Consider the following 8,087-nt stretch of genomic DNA (forward strand, 5'->3'; position numbering starts at 1 on the left):
ACATCCGCACATAAACCTGTATAACTACCCATGAGATTTCTGATCGACAATTCTGGACCGGCAAAAGTAAAGCATCTTTTAAAGCCTCACACTACTCCATCTCTTTCTTTGGCATAAATCATAATTAACTTGTGCCGGTTTCCATGGAGACACCAGCTGCACCTGCGCAGGAAAGCTCAGGCTGGGGTTGCCATGGAGATCAGCCTCAGCTGTGTGGACAGCGCATGCGGCAGAGCAGCACAGGGAACTAGAGACAAGGGCAGCTTGCTCCAGTCCTAGGGCAGAGCTGTGATCTGTAGCCTGCATGCTCCAGGCAGGGGCGCACAAGCAGGGGATTGCAGCTGTGCCCCAGCTCCTTGCAATGGTGACAGCCTGGTCTGGAGCCAAGGCAGAGCCACAATGCACTGCTTGTGCACCCTGCCCAGAGCATGTAGGCTACAGATCACAGCTCTGCCTTGGCTCCAGATCAAGCCACCCCCATCCTAAGTTCCCAGCCATTCCAAAGTGGCCCACTGCAATGCTCTGCTGCACTGAGGCTGGTCTCCATGGCACCCCAACCTGAGCTTTCCCCCACAGGTGCAGCTAGGGTCTCCATGGAGACTGGCACAAGCCACGGAGGCATGGACTGCTGGGAAATGGAGCCCAGCTACTGGCTGGATCTGCCATTTTGCCCACCTCTGAGATATAGTTGTGCCCATTAAGCACAGTACCTCTCAGCATCTACTCTTTTTCAAGTCATGGTGAGCCACTATACTGCATAATATTAGACTTCTCTTACACTCCCTCAGCTGAGATATGCCTTTCTTTCCCATTTCCAATGAATCCTGTTTCTTCATCAGCCTTAGGTATCTGGCAAACATCACCAAACAGTTTATTCAGAATCCCTCTCAGCTTGTCGCATATGATTAGTGCAGCTGCATTCTCCATGAGGCAAAGCCAGACCAGACTACCCTGACCCTCATCTGCACATCAATTTTTGGAACATCTTAGGACTTGTGACAAGGACACCCAGTTCTAGTTATGACTAAAGGACTAATTAGCCCAGGGATCCTTTGTGGAAGGTACCTGGATTACACACATGTTCTGAGCAGTGCTGAACTGTGGTGTAGCTTGATATGCTGTTGACTCTCGTGCAGCCAAGCCCAATGAACTCTGGCTTTAGACTACTGTTATGTTTGGAAACACCATATATCTAGGTCCAAGAAGGTAGTTTTACTTAAGCCCCCCTAGGGATAACTGTTCTTCTGGTGTGGTTTAGTACCTGCTGAGGTGTTGGGGCTTGCTCCTGCAGCTATACAGCTGAGGACAGGTGAAATTTGGGGGTATCTGAACCCCCAGCTTCCAGGCTTAGACCTGCCTGTAGGATAACTGCCAAAAGATGCTGAAAATATCTGAAGCCCCTGGTGGGGGTAGAAGTTGTAGGGCCACTTATGGTTCTGGACTGACTCATGGATTTGGACTCGATTTGGCTTGGAACTAAAAAATATATATATATATATATGTTTTGTAAGAAAAGTTTGTGCTATGTATAAGTAGGTGCCAAAGGACCAGTTAAACTGGAGTATCTGTGCTATAACTTGTAGCAGTTTCAAAAAAGGTGACAGGCATTAATTCTGAGTGAACTAAATCTACGCGCACAAAATGCAAATTACTACAGTTATGTTCATTTCAGCATATTTTTTTTAAATGTGTTCCTCACTTCCATGTGCTTAGGGAGAGCAGAGTCTGACAGTAAGAGATGGGAAAGGCAATGAAGAACCTACAGTGGGAAGAAGTTGTGGGGGGCAGAGTGCAAAGGGGCTGACCCCCAGATTTAATTTTTCCTGCTGTAGCAGTGGGAAGGGGAAAATTCAAGGCAAACCTCCAATAATTAGATTCTATACCTGGAAAATTATATCAAATTTATAATTTTTCCATATACAGAAATTACTGGGGGGGTCATCTTATATTCAAGTAAACATGATAACACAGATAAGTAAGACAAGGGAATCAAGTCATAATCATTTTTACTTTAATAATATTTCTTTATTAGTCTCCTCCCTACTAGAAGTGAAGCATCAGCTCCTTTCATTGACACAGGATAGTATTTTCTCTTTCAGACTTCGTTCTTTCATCATCACATCAATCTTAAGAGATGAGACATTTCTTCCCTAGTCCTCCATGCTGTGTGTTGCAGAACAGGAGACCAAATTCTACAATATCAGTTTTGAGATCTCCATCAAATTAAATATCGATTTTACTGGCTGCATAAGTCCAGTTGCTCAGCACACATATATTAATACAACTCCAGGATCCTGCAAAATGAACCTTACATCCAGCCTCTTTCATCAGGGAAAGAATTGTCCATGGTAAAAATCTAACAGGGCGCTAACAAACAGAAATGCCACTTAATTTGGAATATTTACCTCTCAATAGGTTCACTGCAATGCATTTTTATGTCTCTAAACAGTAGATTAAATGGCACACCTTCTGTTTCAATTACATGACTGGAATGATCTTCTAGTCTATTGCTAGTAGCTGACAGGTGTGAATTAACATTTGCTGACATTTGGTTTTCAAACTGAGTGGCCCTTTTGTTCAGTTTATGCCACCTTCCTGGTGTAGTAAGGCTGAAGAACAAGTCAAACTAATGTAGCTTTTATTTTTTTTAACTTAAGTCCTATTTTTTGCACATTTAAAGAGATTGTGGAATGGCAACATAATTCATTTCTGTTGCAGCAGTTGTGAGAACTCAAAGGAATTTCTCTGTGCAACAGAAAGTGATGCAGTTTGATGAAAACCTAAAATGGTGGAGAATATAAGAAAACCATAAAAGAAAAGCAAAAGATCAATCCAACCAAAAGCATCTAAACTTATGTTGTAGTTTCAGGCCAACAAAAATTACTAATAAGGGAGAGAGTCAAAAAAAGAAAAGAAAAAAAAAGAAAAGAAATGTTAATGGTGCTAAAGACTCAGTTGAAGTTACTCGTCAACCTTAATCTGTCCTTGGGCACAGAAAAAGCATACACCAGCCCTGAAAGCAAGATTACAGAAGAACGAAATCTTTTTACTGGAACTTATATTAAGAATTATACAGAAACCATGCTCTTTCACACAATAAAAAAAAAAATGAGAAAAATCCATCTTTCTCTAGCAAGCCATAAAGAAACTTGAAAAGTTTCCTATGAACTCAACTGTATGATTTCCTACAGACAAACCAGGCTTTTTATACAGGGAAAAGAAAGTAAAAACTGATGTTTTAAACAAACAATAAACTGAAAAACGAAGAAGCTAAAAATGTTTTTAAAGAGTTGCATGCTTAAATAGGCAGAATTGGTTTAAGAGTAATAGTAATTACATCCATGACATGGGATAAAACTAAGCAGCGCTAAAAGTTTCTCATGTGCAATAGCCACTTGTTATTAAAGAAAAAGTAAATCTTTGATATGTCCAGCTGTAACTGTTGCTACACAATACTCATGCTCATTAGAAAAACAAAATTCACAACAGATCATTTTAAGAGTAATAATCAAATCTGAAAAATGAAAACCATATGTCAAAGAAAAGACACACAAAATAAGGCATACAACACATCTGCAGAAAGTTCATTATACCTGTATGATATACACTGCCTCCTCTAGCACTCTTGTTACCAGGCAAGCACTGAGTATTGGCAGGGATTATAGTTAACCACAATGAGATTTTTGAGGTGAAGATGTAAACCCACAATACAAACAGGAGAAAGGAATGAGTCTGTTGTGTGATCTTTATCATCACTGAGCCATCCTGGTTCCTGGTTTCACTGTGGAAGTCAGTTCTAGACAGACTGGGCACAGGTCTAGCATACAAGCCCAGAAATAAAAGCAGGTCACTGGGGTAGGTTTCAGCTTTAGAAAACCCTGTGCATTTTTCAGATTACAAGTATTAACAGAGCACAGTCCAGCTGTCATTGAAAATTCTCACTGAATGCTGTATATCAAACCCTAAATGGTTGCCAGGAAATACTGCAGCCATTGTGATGATGTGTATTACTCAACATTTCTACAGTCTAAGAGTAGCCGATGTGTAAGACCTTCTCAGTAGCTCCTCACACTGGTCCAAGAGCAGACAGATCTCTTAGCCTAAAAGTACATCTATTTGTAAAGGCCTTCATAAATTCAGAGTAGAGAACTGATTGTTGGTCAGGCATTCTCTGGGATTTAGATCCAAGAGACGATGCATGGCCACTGGGACATATACCAACTTCTGAACAGAATTTAAGGTCATGCCTAATACCTAGAGCTCCAGGCATTCCCTTCCAAACAGCTGGTTATGGTGGGCATTTCCTCACAAGCAAATTACAATTTTTTTGTAAATATATCATAAATATCACATATGTGATTACAAATATGTCCCCTATACAATGTAACTTAAATATCATGGGGCACTCCAATAAAAAAAATGGTTCTAAGAGTTTCAGATTTAGGTGCAGAAGGAAAGAAATCTTTCATCCCATTTCTTTTGAAGCTATATGTCCGACACAAAGGGACATGTGCCTGAAATCTGTTCATGCAGCAATGCTCTGGGCTGCCTACAGGTGTGGTATGAATGTCTCACAGCCTCTGTGTGCCATTCTTGCAAGCAGGTAGTGTTCAGTAATCCCCCATTACAGTAATCCCAAGGGTTGCAGGATTCATCCCCCATTACAGATGAAACAGCATTGTGATCCTTGTTAGATGAATACTGCATGTTCTTCTTGTGTCCAGAATTGTTGCATCTTTCTTTACTGTAGACAAATTACTTCACCGATGATGTGTTAAAAGCACATAAATGCTAGTGCTCTACAACCCAATTCTATTTCCAGTACCAAGTTTGTATTATCCAAGGAATAAACCATGCCACTTACTATTACAAAAATACTTGGCTCTATCAATTTTATTTAGTGTCATCCCAATATTGGTTGCAACACATTACCAACCAGCTACACACCATCAACTGTTGCCATGTTATGTCAGCATTTCAATAACCATTTTTACATATTTTATCCAGAAAAGCTGGCTGATGAGGCTGTTAAACAGCAGAATAGAGTTTAGTAACAGTAACTAACTCCTTCATCACCTATTTCTCTTGATCAACAATACCATCGTAAGCTTGTATCTGAGTCTTCCCGATACATGCAAGATCTTCTTCCAATCAGGTTTTTTCGCACTTGCCTGATGAGTCAAAATTCCTTGCAACACTTCTACATTGATATTTCTTTAAATAAAGTAATGAATGCAAACTGCCTTAATCTTTAAAGCTGTGGAACTACTATTCCCCAAGATGCCTTTATGAATTAATACATCTAAAGGTCAAAAATAATTTTGAAAAATAATCACCTAGCTATCAACATCCCCAGTCCTAACAGATCATAAATGCTGCATTTAATGCTTCAAACAATTTTATAAACCTAGACTGTTTAGGGTTATTTGAAATTAAAGGATATTCTTTCAACACTGATTATTAAAAACATATTTCTATGGACAATAGTTTTGATTACGTGTAGACATTATCTATAAAGAAAGACCTCTTCCCTCCCTCTTCACTGTACATGTGCAAATTTCCTCACAACTAGCAAACTGAAATGGTATTCACACTATATTCAATTGCTGATTCTGCTTTCGCAGGCACGGCAGGCATCCAACAGATTAATATTTTATGCATTTAAAAAAAAAAAATCAAAGATTTCTGACAAACAGCAGGTTGTCTTAACTAAAAAAAAGTCAGGATTCAGCGCTATGGAAGATGGATTTTTCAGAGATACTGCAGTCTTGCAATATTGGGCATAAGTCTGCCATTTTTTTTGGTATTAAAGCAGGCCTACCCATATCTACAACATCTATGTGGAAAACATAATGAAACCAAATCCATTTATGATGTCCGTTCAATTGTGTGTTCAATATCATCATTTCACAGCCGTAAACCCTTTCCAACCATTAAATGAAAAATTTTTTAAAAAATCAATACCTCCAAGGATTATTATTTTGCAACTTAATGTGGTATGCATTTAAAAATAAAAGGCAGGGATGTAATTCTCCAAACAACCAACGTTTCACATCTAAATATAGAAAACTGCATTCGGTAATACATCTGAAAGACAATGACACATTTAACTGGGGGGAGCCAAATAAGAGTAGACTTAATAAAGAATAAAGTACTGCTGATAGCAAAAAAAAAAAAAAAGCAGAAAATCTCCATTCCCAAATCAGTAAATGTTACTGTTATTGGAAAATGGGTACAAGGACTGCTGAGGTTTATTGTACCTTAGAGGCAGGAGGAAAAAACCAAATACCTTCTCCTTCACAATACAAAAGGGCACATAACACCCACCAGCCTGAATGCACCCAGCTGATGCACAAGTCTGGGTTTCAGTGGTGCATGCAGCATCTGGACACATTTGCCCCAGTCAGTCTAAAGGTGCACTCCTTCCTTTCCTTTACGATAAACACTCTTCCTGCAACCCCTCCCTAATGCTGCTACTTTTGTAGTATCAGATTAATGCTCCACAGCCGCAGGCTGGACTCCATCTGACCGCATTAGAGCTGCAGAACTGCAATCGCACAGCTCCCCACCGGCCCCCCCCCCCCTCATTACAGACTGGCAGCAAGCAAATTAAAAAAAACCAGAAAACCAGCAAACCCACCCAACATCTCCATGCAAAACTGCCATCTGCCTCTTCCTCACACACAGCCCCCCTGGGCACAACATCCAAAGAAAAAAAGATGCCCCCCAAAACCTGACAATGACGAGAGGGGAAAAAAATTATGAGAAGTGGGCATTAAAAACCCAAACCCCAGGCAACCCAGCTGGTTGGGTGGGGTTTTTTGCTTAGTGCACAAGGGAGATGGGGATTCCTGCGAGATGTAGCCAGAGAGCACGGCATGAAGGGGGTCAGAGCACTGCATTGTGCTGCATCGCTTCGCCCAGACATCATGGAAGGAGCGGTGTGTCGCACAAGAGCACCGGGGCTTCGCCAGGGGACACGCACACACACTTCAGTAAGCCCCATACCTCAGACAGGCACAAACACCGCCCCCCCAGTAGCCTTCATACCTCCCCATACATCCCCCCAACAGACAGACAGACACATACACTAACCCCCTGTTACCCCCTTACCTCCCCACACCCACACACACTTTTCAATAAGCCTCCCCAATAACCCCCATGCCTTCCCCCCCACACCTCACCAATTACACATACACACTTCAACAGCCCCCATGCCGCAGGCAACCCCCACCCCCAATAACCACCACAGCCCCCACCTAACACACACACACACAATAAAACCCATCCCTCAGACACAACATCCCCCAGTGAGCCCCATACCCCCCACCCCAACACATACACACGAGTCTCCCCCATGCCCCCAGCCCCCTTCCCCTCATGCCCCGCCTTGGGGACCCCCACCCCAAGTGCAGCTTGCAGCGCGCAGAGGCCCCCGGCCCCAGTCCCAGCCGGGCTGGATGCACAAACCTGTTGCCGTGCCGGGCGGGACACACACACACCCACCCACCCACCGCCGCACGCCCGCAGCGGGCAGAGCCGGGCCCGGCCACGCCTGTTTGCATCCCTGCGCCGCCGGCTGCGGCGCCCCCGCTGCCACCCCAGGCCCGGGGGACACCCCCCGCGCCAGCACCATGACTGAGCAAGACACTGCAAACCCAGCGTCCATTGCACGAGCCCCCCGCGCCTCCCTCCCGGCCGGGGGTCGTGCAGGCGGGTCCCCGCGCGCCCCTACCTCGCCTCGCTGGGGCTGCGCTGCTTCCCGGCGGCGGCAACGGCGGGTGGAGGCGATGCAGATGCAGCAGCTCGGCGGGGCCGGAGGCGGGAGGAAGGCGCGGCGCAGCCCGCAGCCGCCTGCCCCCGCGCAACCCGCACGCAGCAGCGGCACTGATTGAGGGGCGGGGACGGCGGCGGGCCCGCCCCGTGCAGCCTCTGGCCCTCGCTCGGGAGGCGGCCGGCCCGGCTTGGCTCGGGCGCAGGTGCACGGGCATGGCCCTGGCAGAGCCTGGGCCTGGCAGGGAGAGGGCGACTGCCTCCCCCGGCCTCACACCAGCTCCCCCCACCAGCCTTTCTGTGATCCCCCTACC

At 44.5% G+C, this 8,087-nt stretch overlaps 1 long non-coding RNA gene across 1 annotated transcript; it reads right to left on the minus strand.

Annotated features, from left to right (window-relative positions):
* Window positions 1–2,472: 2,472 nt before the first annotated feature.
* LOC109319602 lies at window positions 2,473–7,678 on the minus strand. The gene is made up of 2 exons (XR_002103554.1): window positions 7,471–7,678; window positions 2,473–2,780 (listed from the first exon to the last, which is right to left on the minus strand). It is a non-coding gene; the product is annotated as an uncharacterized LOC109319602 (long non-coding RNA).
* Between the last annotated feature and the right edge of the window lie 409 nt (window positions 7,679–8,087).

Source organism: Crocodylus porosus, unplaced genomic scaffold (genome assembly GCF_001723895.1).
Source record: "Crocodylus porosus isolate Cpor-Errol unplaced genomic scaffold, CroPor_comp1, whole genome shotgun sequence".
NCBI lineage: Eukaryota > Metazoa > Chordata > Crocodylia > Crocodylidae > Crocodylus > Crocodylus porosus.